Here is an 18,746-nt window from a genome sequence, read left to right as displayed (position 1 = left end):
TCTGCTGGTGGAAAAGCAAAGGGTATACCCACTATAGAAAACAGTTTGGAAGTTTCTTACCAAATTAAACACGCATGACATGCATCCAACAACCCCATCCTACTGACTTATCCAAGTGAACTGAAAACCTAGGTTCACACAAAAACTTATATGCACATTTACAGCCATTTTATTCATACATGCCACAAACTGGAACCCCCCCACATGCCCCCCAACTGGGGAAAGATGAAAGGCACGGTGGTCCTTCCGTACAGCGGAACACTACTCAATAAAATGGGATGAACTATTGATACACAGCACAAGAATGATTCCGAGATCCATACGCTGTGTGAAAGAAGCCAGACCCAACAGGCTCTGTAGTGTATGAGTCCAACTATATGACATTCTTGACAAGGCAAAATTAGAGGGATGGAGAACAGACCAGTGGTCACCAAGAGTTAGGGATGGGCTTGGAGGGTCTCACTGTAAAGGTACAAGGGATATAAGATGACAAAGGAAGGTAATTCTATGGAAAGAAAGGGGTCAATTTTTTCACCATCTAAATTTACAAACTCTGAGTTTTATCCACAAGCTCTCAAGAGACCCCAAGTTAAGAATTCCAGAGCCCAGACCAACATACTCAGGAATGGGATGGAGAAGAGAGTCCTGTGGCCCAAACGGCTGGCATTCCCTGTACCTTCTCAACGGGTCCCCTGCTTCAGGTCACAGCTCTCAACCCATCTGACCATGCCTGGCAGAAAACCTTAGGGCACACTTGTCCCAGGGAACCTTTTGAAAAGGTCACGCTAGATTAGCAAGTTCTTGGAGGCAGTGACCACGTGACTCTTGCGTCCCTAACACCTGGTCTAGAGCCTTGATAAATCAATGAGATTTATCATATATTTGTTAGACAAATAAAATATCTATCTTTGCTGATTTCTAAAAAATATCAATTTTACCTATTTGCCATACAACCCACACTTCCAAGTAATTTGCCTAAAAAAATTTATTGCATTAATACTAAGGATTTATATAATAATTTAAATGTATAAAGGTATTTATAACTTTATTATTTACATAGCATACACCGTGGAAGAAATTAACCTGAAAAATTACAGTTGACAGAACGTAATTACATCAGACACCATGGATGCAAAGGACCTCCTAATTTTATTTTACAGCGAGTATTAAACTCCTTGCCCCAAATAGAATGGCTTAGTGTTGTAACTTAAAGTGTATACCAATCCAGGGTTTAATTTTACTTTTAAGATTAAGCAGCACATGTGTAATTTAAAACTGATTTGAAATAGCAAACAGTGTCATCGGGCTTACAATTAATGAGGTTTTGACAAGTGCAAACAAACTGAATGCATAAATCTATTCACAACAATTGCTATAGTTAACAAACATGCCACTTTGCATGGCTATTCAGCTCATTTTCTTTTCCTACGGTGAAAGCTGATTTGTGCTGACCTTGACCTCTAAACAGCGCTCAGTGTTTTGTTCAGCTATAAAAGTTGGGCTGAAAGCAGGACGATATGAAACTAAATGCTACAATTGTTCTCTGATGTGACATGATGAGTGCAGCCCTTATCTGCCAAACACTGTGCTTTCCAAAATGTTATTTCAAAGGGAGACACGAATTCCCAGCACACACCTCCAAGTCCGCATCCAGGACAGGATGTTGACTATTTTTCCCTTTTCATCAGGCAGCCTTGCAGATGGACTCAGGATCAGACAAGCATGCTAATCTAATCCAGCACAGCAAATCTGTCACATGCCCAGAAGAAATGGTTCTCCGTGCACAAAGACCATTAAAAACGTGAAAAAAGGAAATGGATCGGCATAGAGAAAACCTCCCACAGAAGGACGGATGGAATCGATATGAAGCAATGATCAAGTACGCGTTTCAAAACAGTTAAAGAACTGCCGTATCTGCACTAAGTTTTCGACTATTTCCTTCCTGCTCCGAAAGTCCAAGCTCTAAGGAAACACACAGAGGCCTGTCAGTAGTAACAAACGCAATTTACTGAAAGAGGGAGCAGGCCAGGAAGTGGGCATACTGCAAGACACCTAGACAAAACAAGAGCAATCAGAGGATGGTTTCTTTGTTAAATTAAGGGAATTTTAAAGTTTGTTCAGATGCTTTGTGTAATAAGTTGAAAATAAGTGAAAAACAGCCAATCTCCCAAACAAATCTTCTCTGAAGTTCTGCTTTAACCATAAATCTTAAGGTTATCACTAATGCAATAATATGAATCTTGAGGAAAAGAAGCAATTCAGGATTACCGTATGTAGGAAATCAATATTCTCTCTAATAGTTTTTGTAGAGGGCATCAATTTTCTTAGCTAAAAAATGATGATGCTTTCTGTGTTTTATGGCTAAATACAATATAAAATGTGGGAAAAGCCACCTAAAAAGGAAAAAAGCCATAAGGCTTCAAATAATAATGGTAATACAATAATAATACATAGTACATTAAAATGCACCAGGTATGTAGGAATTGCCTTTCTCCCTGAACAATAAAATTAAATCAGGAAAGTGATTTACTTTATGCCCCACCATGGAATCAGAATCATCTGTATTCTGATATAAATGACTAAAATACCTCACTCAAAAAGGTTACTTGTATTTTCTTCAGCTATATACTTTATGCCAAGATGTGACCATCTCAGAATCATGGTCTGGAAAGACAGAAGGAGGCACATACATGCTGCCCGGACTCCCAGGCAGCATCCCCTCCAAACTGTTTCTCCTCGGGGAGACCTAGTGTCCAGGTCTGGCATGCAGACAACCCTGGGCTAGGGTCCCGGCCCTGCTGCCTTCTAGTTACGTGGCCTCGAACAACTCATTTCACTCATCCAAGTCGCAGTTTACGAACCTTAAAATGGGCTGACATCTCACACACACGCAACTCTTAGACTAAAGACAACTCAGTCCCACTAAGTGAACCTACAACCTCCTCCTGCACCCTCTCAGAGGGGGGCATCTTGCCCCAATGAGTATGATTCTAGTAGTTAAAGGATTATGTTCTTTAATAACACAGCCCCTGAAAATATAAGCCAGTACTTCATTTCTATCAACCAATGACCCCTATAGGTTCTAGCACTAGAGAAAAAAGGAGCCGAATTAGTCTACCTACCACGGGGGGAGGCCACTCCACTGCACCTGCCTGTTACTGGGCAAAAAGCAACAGGAACTATGAACGCACCTGACCCATGGAGGCACCTGAATGGCAAAACCATTATCAGACACTCTCTCTCATCTCTTTATTACATTTTGGGAGCAGCTGTCTCACTGGTCTCCCCGCCTGCTTCTAGTTCCTCATCAGCCGGTTCTCTGTGCTCCCATGGCCCTCAGGACTGTTCTGGACGCGCAGAACCTGTCACCAGCCTGGAGCGGAGAGTCTAGTCTCCAACTGGCTTGCCACGCCCACCCCGTCCAGGCTCCTGCCCAGCTGTCACGTCGGGGCCCCGCTCTGTTATCCAGGAAGCGTGAAAGCATTTCGAGGAAATGGAACAAAATATTTCTGCTGTAATGTGAAAGCCTCTTACAGAAGGAAAAAAAATATGAAAGGTGAATCTTCCAAATGTGACTTCCCAGGTATAACAATGTGTGCATCTTGACCCATGCAAATGCTCCGAGGTCTTACTTCTTAAATTGCTCTTTACGAGGTCTTACTTCTTAAATTGCTCTTTAAACAGCCTAGCAGGTAAGATCAAATAAATACAAGCTCTTTAAAAATTGTAATAGCCCACACTTCCTTCCAGACAAGAATCATTTACAGCGGAGAAAGAAAAAACCCTCAGTGTGTGTGTGTGTGTGTGTGTGTTTCAGACAGCATGAGAGATTATAAGCAGTTATCTATAAACCTGAAACACTTCCTCACTGTGAGCAAAAGAGGAAGCCTAAGTGCTGGCTACTCTGCCTTGAGAAAACCCAATATACAGAGTCTTGATCTTCAAAAATAAAAGGGTTAAGAAGTGATTATTTGTTCTCTAAAAGGATTAGCTGCTTTACAAAAGGATTATCTGCAGACTTCTAAAAGGTATTAAGCTTAGCCAGTGTCTATAAACCACAAATCAAATCAACGTAACTTTTCAGGAATACATTAATGTTGTAATACTGGGTACACTTGAGACAAAAAATAACCCTTGAGCTCAGTACAAAGCAGGAGGTAGAGTGAGCACCTGCTCTTTGGGGGCGGCCCTCAGCATCCCCACTCTCTTCCTACTTCCTGGCATCCCTTACACCTGCCAGTGCAGGATCCCACCTGCCGGCCCCGCCCTCCATGTACCTGTAGCCAAACTGTGGCAGGGAGGTGCTACGGGCTCCGACCATCAATCCTACCCAAGACTTCGACTCTTCAGGGTGAGTCACAGATCCAGGGATGTTTCAGGAGTGTTCTCAGAAGCCCCAGCCGTGAGAGTCCGCTGCCAGCCATGCCCAGCAGTATCAGTGCCATGGACCACAGGCCACATCCTTACCAAAAGCTTCCTGTGGCTGCACCTTAATTGTGGTTCAGAGCCTCCTGGGCTCCTGTCCCTTTTCTGAGCCTTGTTCTCCAGACTTCCAGTTGATTCTGAGAACTATCCAGTCACCTTCTGTCCAGTTCCTGTTCTTGTTCAGTTAACCAGTCAGATTCGGTGGTGTCCGGCTAAAAGCCACAACTCATAAACCCAGGATAACAAAAAAAAAAAGGAGGGTTCCTCACCCTCACATACTCTTTGGAAAGGGCTGCTCATTCTTGCCTGCATGAACAGGGCCAACCCGTGTGACCAGTAAAATACTGCAGGAAAGACAACATGACTCCTGAGGCGAGGTCCTAAGAGGTGGTGGCTTCTGCCTTGCTTTCCCTGGGATCACTCTCTCTGGGGGAAGCCAGCTGCCGGATCATCGGGATGCTCAGACAGAGCTATGGGTGGATCCCCGGGGGGAGAAACTGCGGCCTCTTGCCCACAGCCAACATCAGCTTGCCAGTCATGGAAGTGGGTCTTCGAGTCCTGGCCGAGCCCTCAGGTGTGCCGGCTTCAGACGGGTGGGATGGGGCAAGACTGCCAGTCCTGTTCTAGAACGCAGAAAACTGCATTAGCCTCGGTCAGAGGAACAGTCTCTTGCATGCCTGGGAAGGTGCGTTTCCACGAATCCCAGGGACTCCTCCGAATTCCTCTGCAGAACATGGAAATGGTGCTGATGGGTGGGGTTTTCTGGCTGTTGGTTCATCACAACAGCTACTCTGTAGCAAGCTCGGCTACAGTTGCACCAATATGCTCCATAACTTCAGATTTAAAGGTTATATATTACCAAGAGTTCTTTAGGAAAGATGAAAGCACCAAGTTACGTGGGTCCGTGCCATGTTTTCCACGGTCTGTTGTCACCCAAGGGGACCCTGTTGAACACTTGCCCAGGTTGTCCCGGTTAATCTTGCAGTTCTCGGTGCTTGGGTTGTTAAATATTCCGCAAGCACAGCGAGGAGAGGTGGGTAGAGGGAAACATACCGACTGCGGGCTGATGGCGAAATCCTGCTGACCAGTCACATAGCTACGTGACCTGGGGTCGTAAAAACACGTCGCCCACCCTCCCTTGGCCTTTCTGACGAGAAAAGCCATGCCTGTGCCCCTGTGACTCGTCCCCGTTTAGAGCACCAACGCTTTCTCAATAAAAGCCCTGCACAGTTCGTTCTCACATCTTCCCGCAACTTGTTCCGACAGCCGGTTTCCCAGAGACCCCTCCGGCCTCGCGCCCCGTGCTTAATGCGACCCCCGCGCATCGCGATAGGGTGTTTAAGCTCCTCCCGCCAAAATGCAATGGAGCCCTCCCGCAGAGAAGCCACCCCCCTGCAGCCAGACAAGGCAGTGTTCACGCGGAGTTCACTGGGCCCCGCTCTGCAGCTTCTTGGGGCGCAGCGTCCACCCACCAGAAATCAGGCGGCGGGGAAGGAGCGGCCAGAAGTAGGCGGACCTTGCGGAGGTTCACTCCCTCCCCAGGCCCCTGCAGCTCCTGCAGGAGATACCCACGCGCGAAATGCCTGTGGTTTGGACACCACCTTAGAGAAAGATTGTCACCCCGACAGAGATTGTGGGGTGGCTTGAGAGAACTTTGCTCAAAGCAGACTCTCTCTACAGAGCCCCTCAAACGGATTCAAAATGATTTTCAATCAGAAGCAAACCGGGCAAATCATTCCATCGTCCTGTTTTTCACAGACCTGCAGGCCTCGCCCTGGGCGCCAGGGGTCAGGGACCCTGACTCCCTGGGCGCCAGGGGTCAGGGACCCTGACTCCCTGGCCCCTGGACTCGTCACGCGATCAGGCAATCGGATCACCTCCTTGAGACTGGGCAACAGCAGGGAGAAAACACTGGCTATTTCTTGGACTAGCTTTGCTATTACTCATTTCAAAAGAATGGCATGCCCGCAGCTCTGAAGGGCGAAGTACCGGCTCTCGAGGCCTCTGGCCCGGGCAGGCGTGCGGGGTGGGAAAGGCGCCAGGGGCACGAGGCGGCCACAGGGGCTGGCAGAGCCATGGCTGCTGCCACTGGGGCCAGCGTCTGGGGTCGCGGCAGTCACCCCATCAACTCCAGTGTCCCCCCGTCTGCAGGAGCGGGAGCCCGGCGGGCTCTGGGGTCCTGGGGTTCTGGAAGAAGCCCTAGCGGTGAGGCTGTGAATGGGGAAAACCAGAGAGAGGACGGGGAGTGAGAAGGAGGGAGGGGAGCCAGGGAGAGGACAGGGCCCGACCACGGCCCCACAGCCGCCCTGTCTATATGATGCTACTGCCGGCCCACCTTGGCCTTGGTCTCTTTTGTATGCCAAAGCCAGGAGAATCACAGGAGCACATACTGACCACAAGACAGACGGTGCCCTTTAAGAGAGAGCCGGCAAAAGGGCCCCACACTCAGGTTTCACCTGCTTGCTCTGAGGGCAGCCACTCGGTCATGAGCACCTCGGTGGCAAGAGGGCCCCTGGTGAACACACAGTCAGGATCTGCACAATCAGGAACAAGGTGCGGGTCCCAGCACAAAAGGCCTTCTCGGCTCCCCCTGGATGACCTGAGGACCTCAGGGCCGCCCACGATGGGTGCCCCTGGCCCGCTCACCACACACTGTCTCTACAACAAGCCTGAGCTGGGCACTGCCAGGCTTCCAGGGGAATCCCAGGGGCAGATGCACAGACAGACATTGAAGGCTAGGCCCCAGGGAAAGATGCAGAGCAGGACCTGTGGATTTTGTTCCCCATCCCCGGCATGTCTCCCATTGGTATCTGCTAAATGACTGAATGAATGAATGGGGCGTCATGTCAATGACACCAGCATTTCCCGTGGCTGGGAGCCTGCTGGGAGTAACGGCCACCACCGCGCCACCAGAAATCCCGACCATCAGCTCTCTGCCTCTTTGCTTTAGGCCTCGTCTGCCCCAAGCTGTCCTCCTTTTAAAAGCCTCCCTTTGGGGACGCCTGGGGGGCGCAGTCGGTTAAGCATCAGCCTTTAGCTCAGGTCATGATCCCGGCGTCCTGGGATGGAGCCCTGAAGCCCCATGTCAGGCTCCCTGCTCACCAGGGAGTCTGCTTCTCCCCCTCCCTCTGCCCCTACCCCCCACCCCCACTCTTGTGCGTGCACTCTCTCTCTCTCTCTCAAATAACTAAGTAAAATCTTTAAATAAAAATAAAAGCAACCCTTTGAACCGGCCCTCGTGAAGTCACTAACACCAAGTGGCAGGTTATCTATCGACAGCTCTCTGCTAGGACAAAAGCGGCCTGAGCAGGAGCTTGCAAGAGAGCAGAGCGCACAGGAGACTCGCCAGGACAGAAGTCTCTTTCGGTTGGGACACTCAGTTGGTCCCTTCCCGATGGCTTGGGTTCTAAGAGCTGTCGGCACCATTCGGTGTGTTGGCTGGCCCTGCGAGGCGCCGATGCCTCCCTCCTGCCCGCCCCCATGGTGGAAAGTCCTGACCTCATTCCTGGGCCTGGGTGAAAGCCCCATCGTTCTCCACCCTGGTGTTGGGACTCCCAGGGGGGTGCTTTGTAAGACACGCAGCTCCCCAACCCCACTGCACATACCCACGGTGCTCTGGGACCTCCCCTGTGACTCTGATGCACGACCTGCCAGAAGAGAGCACCAGAGAGCCTGTCCTGGCCCTGCTCTGCTCTCCCAGCCTGTTCCCATCCATCCTGCATGCCAGTCCCTCCCTCCTCAGCGCTCTCCACAGCCTCGCCCAGCCCCGAGATGGGGCCTGGGCCCTCCTCAGATGGAGACCTTTCCCAGGAAGGCTGGGTGTCCTCCCATCACTGTGCTCCCTGAGCGAAGCTGGGGTCCACCTCCCCAAAAGGCCCCATGCGCCTCCCACACCTTTCCTCTACGTTGGGGACCACCGGGTCCCTCTGTGAGTTTCAGTCCCCGCCCTGCCCTGCCCCCTCTGGGCCTGCATTCCCTCTTTTCCAGAGCAAGCCTAGTGCTACTCTGGCCTCGCGTGTTGCTGTCTGCATAGCGAATTCACATACGAAAGTACTGGGAGTAGGCCCGGTCCAGAGCAATGGTTACTAGTATCATCACAGATATTGCCTTATTTACTGCCATGACCACCCCCCTCCCCAAATATCGGACCTGGAGAAGAGAGGGCTGATGGCTCTACCATGGGCTTTGTGTGTCCACAGACTTGGTGGCTCCCAGGTCTGAATTTTTAAAATGATGTCAGGTCACAGCAAAGGGGTCAGGGATGCTCATGCTGTCTGCCCAGTCCCGCCACCTGCACAGACAGAAGGGGGGGCGGCCTGCTGCATGCAGTGCAGCGCTCACATAGTCTGCTCCCGAGACCTGCACCCCAGCCTCGGCCCCAGCCAGGTCTGAGGCTGCTCCACCCACCAAGACGCCAAGCCAGGAAAGAAAGCATCATCTCCTCAAAACTCTTATGGATCACTGCCGTACGCAAAACAACAACAGAATCTATTACAAAGGAGAATAACCAGAATCGATGTCATCGATTTCTGCCTGCCACTGACCATCCATTCAGGATATGCATTTCTATGTAACAAATAATAAATCACTTGCTAAACAAAAGCACACTACACGTAAGACATACACATGCGACGGGCTTCTAAAATACCCGCTGGAAGCAACGTGCCAGGCAGAAACCACACCCAAAAGAATAGGCCTGTGTGACCCCAGCCAGGCAGTCAAGAGACGGATGCACAGCAGTGAGCTAGTAACACCTCACCTCTGGGACCTGCTCAAGGTTAGAATGCACTTCCACCCAAACAGACAAATAAGGTGGGCATTCATCTCATGGAAGTAGATGAGGGGCCTCCATGTCCTGAGACACCCCCCCCCACACACACATGGACAGTGCGTCAGACACAGGAGGGACGATGAGGGGGTCTGTCCACGAGGCAGCGAGAACAGGAAAAGAGGCTATTCTGGGTCAGGACAGTGGTGCCTGCGGCAGAGAGTGTGACCCTGGGCAGGTCTCAGGCCCCTCATCACAGCTGGTGACACACTCAGACTCAACACTGAGTCAAACTGTCGGCCAAACCTCAGAGAGTCGATCTAAGGTGAAAAGGTAGAACTCGCTTTGGTTTTTGGTAAACTGAAAAGCTTGTACAGAATACATATTTTCAGTTACCTAAAAACATATGAGCAAGGTTATTAAGAAATAACTAGAAATGAGTTTGGACCTATCAGAGGCCAACAGTGGCCAAAAACAAGGGGTTCATGAGCCCATTCTTACCCCACTTCCTATGAGCTGGCTCTTCCAATGACAACAGCCATTATTAAATGACCTGTTCCATGTTACTGTATTGGGAATACTGTCCAATACCCAGTAATGTACACGGTAACCAAAGTTTTAATAAGAAAAATTAGAACGGTTAGCACAGTGAAGCACGGACATTGTCCCAGCCAGGTTAAAGAGTCCCTAGTAGAGTCAACTGTCTGTATTCGAGAAGTCCATTTGGCTCCCCTAAGCCACCTAAAACTCAGCCCACGAGATGAGACCATCATCATCTCTTAAATCTGCATCTGGTCCGGATGCATGCAGTCTTCATGGCTGAAAACCGCGGGGCTTTGGTCAGGCAAGACTTTGTTGAAACCGTAAAAACTAAACCAAACCAAACCAGAAAGCCTGTGTGCACACATGCATTTTGCTACAGAATGAATTTGCAGTCTTCCTCAGAATCTCCAAGGTGGCCATGATTCCAAACAGGTTAAGAACTACTGGTCCATCAAGCAGACCCATGCTCCTCAATGGCTTACAAGTGTTTGGAGATTTCCAGATTTTCCAACCCTCTTGTCTCATCCCCTCCATCCCCAGGCTCCAGCTCCACCCAGACACCTCTGCTCTCCAGACTACTACTCACTGCTGGGCAAGCACATGGGAGCCCCTCTGTCTTGAATGTTCTAGCCCTGTTTGTTGCTAAGAAAATAGCCTTGAAAACCAAGCCTGTTCTACCTGGTGAAGCCCCTCTAGGACCCCCTCCACATGCCCACCTCTGCAGCCAGCATTACATTTAACACACCCTGGAAGTGAGGAGTTCTGCCTCCCATGGACATGGAACACCCATAGGACAGGCATTGTGACTTTTTTTGGTCACTTCACTACTAAACGCAGAGCACATACACTGTAGGCACTCGATACATGTTTAACATCTCTAACTGTCCCTTCTAAATGACCTTATAGATTCTTGTAAATACAACACACATTTGATGAAAACCAAGAAATATCCTTTGAAAGAATATTGTTGGCTAGCTCAGAGCGCGCCTAGCTTGGCACGATGCAGTACAAAATTATTAAATTTCTGGCTCTTGCATTCTTATGTGACATTGGGCTAAACTCAGGACTTTGCTTAAAGGAATCTAAATGGGCAGCCTGATAACATCTCCAATAGAAGACTGAACTTTAGCTGATGTTCGCAACATTAGCAAAAAGTAATTTATTGAATTACTGATGCACTTCATGAAGTGCTGCCACAAGCTTGGGGAGACAGACTGCTGAGTCAACCTCACTTCAAAATTAAGGACGGGGTTGGGTTCCTGTTTCAAAGTATTTTTACGTCCAGTACTTAAACATTCAGCTGTTTATGAAACCAAGGCTACTCCCAGAGCCAGAAAAACCACATTCTGAAAAAAAAAAAAAAAAAAAACAACAACAAGCGCTAATTATAAGGAATAATTTTACTAGTAACAACGCAGGTTTGAGGATGACTTGAATTAATGTGGCAGCAAAGGCCAGTTTCCGTTTGATTAGCAAACGTCTTAGGGCAGCCAAGATCGCACGGGGGGCTTATCTTTACCTGTTTAAGAAGCTGGAATATTCTAATCTCTTTGGAAGAGCATTTGCATGGTTTCTAGTCATTAAAGCAGGTGCCCTAAGGCAACATTTTGTTAGCCCAGATAGAGTTACTGTAAATCCCTGAATGTAATAAGAGACACAAATTTTCTGGCTTTTGTCCGTTCATACCAATTTTATCCTGTTATTGTGGGAGAGCTTCTGCCTCAGAGACTCAGTGTTTGGGTCTGAATATTAGCTCTAAGTGCTGACGCCACCCCTTTGCCCTCTGAAACTGTCCCAGGCCACACCCTGACCTGTAACTCTTGACCACCCATGTCTAGGATCCAGCTCCCACTCTGGGTTGAAAGGGAATTTGGAGGTAGAGCAGATGACAAAAATCAAAAGAAAAAACCTCAGTATCCGCGAGTCTCTCTGTCTCTCCCGCTGTATCTCTGTCTTTATCTCTGTCTGTGGGTCTCTATCTCTGGTGTCTCTCTTTGTCTCTCTGTGTCTCTGTTGCCGTCTCTCTCTCCTCTCTTACTTCCTCTTCTGTATGTACATCAGTGGAGAAGTGTGCTATAGACAGGAAAGCTCTGGAAAGAAACATGGACATCTGTAGGAACGGTTCTGCTGAATACTGACCTCTTAGCTTAATTCACTAGCACCATTTCTGTAATCTAGAAAATGAGCCAGAGCATTCTGTAGGGAGGATCTACTTTGTCTCCATAGGAAAACATGGGGTCTTCAAAGACCCATCCCATCTTCCCCCCAAAAGAGCCCCGCCTTTCACTGAAGGTGTGTTTTGTGACACACTCTGCCCTTCTCCTCGTCTGCCTCCTTCAACCCTTCACCCTGAGCCCCCCCAAAGGAAGTGAGTCAGCACTGGAGCTCAAACGTGAGCCCACTCTGAAGACACAGCCTTTCCCATGGAGGGATCTCCACCTAGCCATATTTCACACAACAAAATAAAGGTTTTATCCCATGACAAGAATCCAGACAAGCAGACCGGGCGGGGGGGAGGGGGGGTGGCCTCAGGGCCATGACATCAAATCAGGCAAGTGGGTGTTCACCTTTGAGGCTGGCCTTTTGAACTGGAGAAGAAAGGAAGACCAGAGCACCCGGAGTTTAATGAGGAACCTGCCGGGACAGGAGCTCCCACCTCCCCGGGCTCTGCGCTGACAGATGCGCCCTCACCCTCCAAGGGCACTCAAGTGTGTTGGCAAAGGAGTCAGGGCCAAGTCTGCCCAAAGCCAACGGAACAGACCCACTAAAGTCAAGACACAGCCTGAAAAATGCAAAGTCCTTTTGGAGTGAGAAACAAAATAAAAAGGCTTCGTACAAAGGTCACTTCGAATAATACATTGTAATCAAGCAGCCATGTGATAGGACACTCTGAAATCTTGGGCGAGGAGAAAAATGGAACTAATTTGCTTCCTAGTACAAAAATCGGTGACTAATGTTCAGCTGGAAATGTCCAAATAGATTTACTGACATTAATAACCAAAAATTATGTCTGCGTTTATAGATGGAAATTAAGTGAGTTGCCCCGAGGACAAAGCAAGCATGGCAAAGAAGGAATCAGAGCCCAGATTATGCCAACCCTTTGACTATAGGCCGGCCACCCCTAGACTCCGGGCACAGTAGCAGGCCACTGACCAATTGGCAAGCTCTAGGCTGGGCTCCCTACACGTGACTTCAATCCAGCCACATGACAACCCTCTCTGGGAAGTGTCACTGTCCCCATTAGAGAGACAAGAAATCACACTGGGAAAGGGTCAGTCACCTGTCGAAAGCCTCAGTGCCATAAGCCCCAATCTGACCCCATCCCTTTGCTCCAAAGTCTGTGTTCTGAGCCTGGGACTGGGAACCTAGTTCTGAAAAGCAAAATCCTCTTTGTTAGATTTGTTGCTGGTATTCAAAGTAAAATCTGCACAGGGAGAGCCTTCTGCAAGCAGCATCCTCCACTGGTCCCTGCATGGCCCCCACGCCCGTCTATCACTTCCATCCTCCACCATCTACACTTCACATACAAGTGCTGGATGCCCTATGAGTCCCAGGCAACAAGCAGGCGGCCCTCCCTCCCGGAAGAGGACCATGTAGCCAAGCCCATGCCTCGGGAGCACGGCTGAATGCTGAACACCCATTCCAGTATGAGCCCACCTGCTGGATCAAACTTAGTGCTGCCAGAACCCCAGCCTGGGGTCTAGACAAATTTTCCTATCAATTCTTCATTCTTCATCCAAGAAACACTGACATCAAAATACCTGTCCAAAAAAACACTTCAGGCTTTTAGCACATAATCAAGAACCATTTTTTTTTTTTTTCCTGCAAACTGTTCCTCACTTCCTGATGGAGTTTATTATTTGTTTCTGGGCGAAAGAAGACTTTTTTTTCACCCTTTTGGCTCTCTCATACAATATACACTCATGGGCTATACGAATCAGAGGGTCTTGATTTGTATCAGAAAGATATTCTAAAATAGACATCCTTTAAAAATATGTATTCGGCTCCTATTTCATGGGGAACGGATAGAGAAGTTGTTGGCCTGAAACACAGTGTTAAAATTTTTCTATTTCATAAGCGTGATCAGCCCTTTTGAAATATCTGTGTAGTTGAAAGAAAGGCATAATGCCCACATTTCTGGCTCGGAGCCGGCTGCCGTTCAAGTTCAAAGAGGCTGTGAACCACATCAGAACCCCCGATAGAGCCCCTGGATGGGGCGGACCTTGACAAATGACATTTGGGGAACAGCAGCCAGACCAAGAGAAGAAAAGCAAGCTGGCTCAGTAATCCCCAAACTAGGGATCTCCCAGCCCGCATCCGGCAGAAGCCCCCGCCACTGTGCACCTGCGTCTGCTCGAGGATTAATAAAATTAGTGAAACCGTATTAGCTCAGATGTGGCTTGTCCAACACCCCAACCAGCTAGAATGCCATCCAGCACTCTGCTTTGGGCAAAAAATACAGGTGACAAAATAATGAGAAGCTCACCCTCCAAAATAAACTTTTGGGAGGTCTGGGGTCAGTATTTGAAATACAAGCATGCTAAATGTGCCCATGAGCCACATCTTCCTTTAGGTAGATCTGGTACCCAGAGCGGAGGGAGATGTGGCTGAGGGGATGAGCTGGGAATGGGAGGGAGCCCCAGCCGTGGACTGAGGGCTGCAGAGTCCGCAGGATGCCTGCAGCAGCCAGGGAGAGGGTGAGATAGGTCAGTGCGCGGGAGCCAGGAGGGGCTCGGAGATGGCCCGTTGCCACACTTCCCTCTGTGAAGGTAAACAGTGCTAAGCTGTGAATGTTTCAGGGGCAGTCCCCAGCTCCATTGCTTGTATGCTCTCGTCTAGAAGCCGTTCTTCTGACCCTGGGTCTACACACCCGGCTCCAGCCGGCCCTGCTTCTTGGCTCTGGTTTAGCTCACTTTTGTGTTGTCTCACCCACAGACTGGTTTAATTCAATCCACGAGCGCAGGTTAATGTGCATAAAAAATTGCATTTCTGCCTCATAAACCACTCTAACACCAAAGACTGGATGGTGCGTGTCAAACAATGGACTTGTTCTTGGAGTACAGGTAAGTGGTGGCATTACGAGATTAAAATACTTAATCACACAAAATTGACATAATCATTTAAATTATCATGCAAAAAATAAAGTTAGTTAACATGTCACACTTATTGATTTCACACAGTGCTTTGGATGACAAGCAAAACATATCTATTAACATGAGTTCTGATTTTGTTAATTTACTCATTTACATTTCACTGGTTCCTAACGCACGCAGTGCACAACTTTAGGTGTTTTAGGGGTTTTAGCCTGACACAATTTACTGAGTGCCAGGCATCTGCCTTATACTTTATATGTATCACCTCTCGCTCTCAAAATAGCCACGTGAAGTAGAGATTATCACTCCCACTCTACAGAGGAGAACACTAAGGCGTCAAATTCGAATAGCTTAGCCAAGGTCACACCGGAGCCAGGATTTATGTCAATCCATACCTCAACTCCAAGTGCAAGCTCTCAAAGATACATCTTCTACCCTAAAAGCATTGACCACCTGGTAGAAGAGATAAGCTATTTGAAAAAATCAAGTGGACACAAAATAGAGTCTGATAAGTGCTCTAGGACAGGTCCAGGTAACCTTCTATGGAACCGAAGGGCAGAGAGATTTTCTTAGGTAGAGGGGTCAGGAAGGTTTTGAGGAGCCTGAGGCATTTGAAGTGAGCTGTGAGGTGTGAACAGGAGTTTCTAAGATGGAGAAAAAGGGGAAGGAGATTCAGAGCAGGAGCCTGAGAAGGCTCTACCTCGGAGGATCTGGAAACCGTGGGGGCGCCTTCAGGGAGCAGTGAGCCCACTGGTTCACTAGGACAGAGCCCGCCAAAAGAACTAGAGATGTTCTTGAAACAGTTTTTTTCTTAGTGATAATCAAGTATTAAGAAGGCCGGTCTTTATCCTAATGGATACATCTGTTTCTATTTTGATCGCAGAAGCTCTGAACGTGTAACTCTAGTAAAGGAATGGGGGGTTCATGGCGTTCCCTCACTGCTCCCAAACCTGCCTCCTAGAGGTCATTTGGAGTCTCTCTGGTCCAGCTCAGTCATTTCAGGACACGTGTTCAGCATCACCAGAAGAATCGGCAACATAAGCCCTAAAGGGACCTCTCTCATCTCTCCATGATCCAGTCCAATCTACATCAACAGAAATGTGTGGCTGCCTGCCAACCACAACATCCACTAAAAAGACACAAATTCATCTACTTCAGAAGAGGAGCTCCTAGAATGTTTCACTCGGTCATTTGTTCATCTGCCCAATGACAGTTATGATAAGCCTACTGGCAGGTGCTTGGCTGGATGCTGAGGATACAATATTGTCCTCAGGGAAACTATAATCCAGCCTCTCTTTCCACAGCAGTGAGGAGGCTGGTGTGATCAGATGGATAAGGTGGGAAAACAGTGGGAAAGTGTTGGGCTGGTAGGGGTCGGGGGATCACAAGTTTGACTTTGGGAACTGTTGAGTTGGGGCAGTGGATATTCCAGGAGAAACGTCAAGGCAGCAGCTGGGTGTGATAATTACTGAGGAGTGGTTTGGACCGGGAAACTCACCTCTGACCTGCAAGGAGGGAGTCTTGAGAAAAGGGGTATCTTGGACCAGGATGACAGCAGTGAGACAGAGCCAAGTGGACCAATGGAGGCATAGTGTGAGGGAGGCATATGTTTTGACCAATTGAAACTCATTCCAGCTTCATTACTAACCACCTGGCAACTGCTGTGGATTCCTCAGGCATCCGCCTTCCTCCATGCCCCTCCAAAGCACCTTCGGCTCCCACCCCCACCCCCACGGCTGCTGCAGCCCCTCTCAGAGGTTGATGATTTACACACACATGTGAGAAGTGGCCTCTGGGCACAGCATGGGGACGAGGCTACACTGCTTCATACTCAACCCTGGGTCTCCAAGGGGTCCCAGAAGTGTCACGGTGACAGTCATTCCCTCATCCACTTCTCACAACTGATTTGGCGCAGGGGGTTGATGTGATAGGTTTTGGTATGTTTTCAAATCTAAAACCATCAATTCATCCAACGACCTGGCCTTCCCTAGGGACCAATCCAGCTCCTAGCTCACGTCAACACAGGGAGAGTCCAGCTTTTGTTTTCTTTTTCCTTGTGGGGGGTGCTGATCCACAGGTATCACTAACACCAGGGAACAAAGACCTCTGTCCCAGAGGTCATGGTCAGAGGCAGAGCCACGTCTGAGAAGGGCCGGGTGCCACTACAGGCCTCTAACTGACAGCGTCGTCCCATCTCTTGGGCCCGTTCCTATGTCACCAGCTGGCCTTTTCCTCCCTGAAGGCCTGGAGCCTGGGCTCAGAAAGCCCACACCCCAACACAACTGGCACACAGCTCTGCCCCGTATCAGTTAGGCTGGATGGCCATGGCAGTCAGGAGCCTGCCTTAGCCACGGCAGGCACCCCACCAGGTCATGCCCATGTCATGCCCTCCTCTGGCTTAGTGCATCGTTTGGGAGACACCCCCTGCCCCTCTCCCTCTGCTCACAGTTTAAACGGGAAGGAGTCCTGATTTCACAGAGACAGAATTCCATCAATCCTGGGGACACAAAGACCTCCGGGCACTCTGGCTCAAGGGGCACCTGGAGTCATGAGCTGACCCAACACAGACCCACTGATTTCTAAAACAAGCCACCACCCTTGGCTGGTCACCATTCAACTCAACGAGCTTGCACTCTAAAGCACAAGCAGGAGCCACGTTCTTCCTTCCTTGAGTTTCCCGCACTGAAAGTCGGATGCAGTGGTCCTGATTCAAAATAAATCCATACACTTCCGGAAGCAGAACGTGAACCTTTCCAGAAAGGTTCGCCACGCCAAGAAAGAATTTAGGTCAGGTCCAGCACGGTCTGGCAGGGCTTGGCTCAGCCTCTCTACGATGGGTTTTCCAGCCTTCCCCATTTGGTCCCGGGGAGGCCGCGGGCGCGGCACCGCGCTGACCTCTGGTTCAGGAGCTCTGACGGGTCACCCACACCACTGACACTGCAGATCTTGGCGGTCCTGTCTGCGCCAGCCCGGCCAGCCCGCCGCCGGGAGCTCCCCCCCGCAGCACGGCTGAGACCCTCCCGGACGCGACGCGCCCCTCCCCGCCGAGGCGAGGGCGCGGGACCCTCGGGGCACCACCCGGACGCGGCCCGCGCCCCTCCCAGAGTTGGCGCAACTCCTAGTCACTTTCTCAAAAGGCTCCTGTCTCTACCCCGGCATCGTGTCGCCCCCAGCACACCCGTGGGACCCCTCTCGCTCTCGCCCCCCTTCACCTGTGTCCCTGTCGCCACCCACAGACACGCGCTCTCTGCGCCCGTTTCCCGAGGGGGAGGCGAGGGCTGCCGAGGCGGTGGCCAAGTCGGGCGGGGGCTCCGGAGCGCCGAGACCCGGGTCGCGCCATCCCCCGCCTCCCGCACCCGGCGCGCCGCGGGGCCGCCGGGGACCCGGCCCGGGGACCCGGCGCCGCGGCGGCCAACGCGGGTTCCCGGCCTGTTCCGACCGCCCGGGGCGCACGGCCCCCGCCCGCACCCCGCGCGCGCTCACCTCGGGGGGGCCGGTCCAGTCGCGCCGATCGCGCCGCCGCGGCGGCTCCGCATCTCCCGGGCGCCCGCCCGCCGCCCTCCGGGGCTCCCCTCGTCCCCGCCGGCGCGAAGGAAGGTGCTGGGGACGCGCGGAGGCCGCGGGGTCCGGGCGCCGCTGGCGCCGCCGCCCGCCGCCCGCAGCCGCGCAGGAAATTTGTCCGGCCGGTCCCGCCGCCGCCTCCGCTCCCGCTCGGGCTCCGCTCCGGCTCCGGCTCCGGCTCCGGCGCCGCGGCGGGGGGCGGGGGCAGGCGCAGCGAGGAGCGGGGGCGACGCCTGGTGCCCGGCGCGGGGAGCGCACCCCGCCGCCCGCCCCACCGGGAAGCGCCCCACCGCCCGGGGCGTCCGTTCTCCCAGGCTGGCGCCCCTTCGGGGACACCCTGGCCGGGCCCCCAGTGT

General features: G+C 50.7%; 1 protein-coding gene across 4 annotated transcripts in view; it reads right to left on the bottom strand.

Moving 5' to 3' along the window:
* Nucleotides 1-18,466, bottom strand: part of PTPRE (protein tyrosine phosphatase receptor type E) — a 149,963-nt gene extending 131,497 nt beyond the window's left edge. For 2 of the 4 annotated variants that reach the window (XM_034986073.1, XM_034986102.1), the window contains exon 1: nucleotides 4,278-6,210. The gene's annotated coding sequence lies outside the window, so the exon portion shown is untranslated. Of the gene's footprint in view, nucleotides 1-4,277; nucleotides 6,211-18,312 lie in introns of those variants that run through there. The other 2 variants (XM_034986082.1, XM_034986067.1) reach the window with 2 other exon arrangements.
* Nucleotides 18,467-18,746: the final 280 nt, after the last annotated feature.

Source organism: Mirounga leonina, unplaced genomic scaffold (genome assembly GCF_011800145.1).
Source record: "Mirounga leonina isolate KUSES-001 unplaced genomic scaffold, KU_Mleo_1.0 Mir_114, whole genome shotgun sequence".
In the NCBI taxonomy this organism is placed as follows: domain Eukaryota; kingdom Metazoa; phylum Chordata; class Mammalia; order Carnivora; family Phocidae; genus Mirounga; species Mirounga leonina.
The sequence above is the reverse complement of the archived record's forward strand: the minus strand, read 5'-3'. Positions and strand labels throughout refer to the sequence as shown.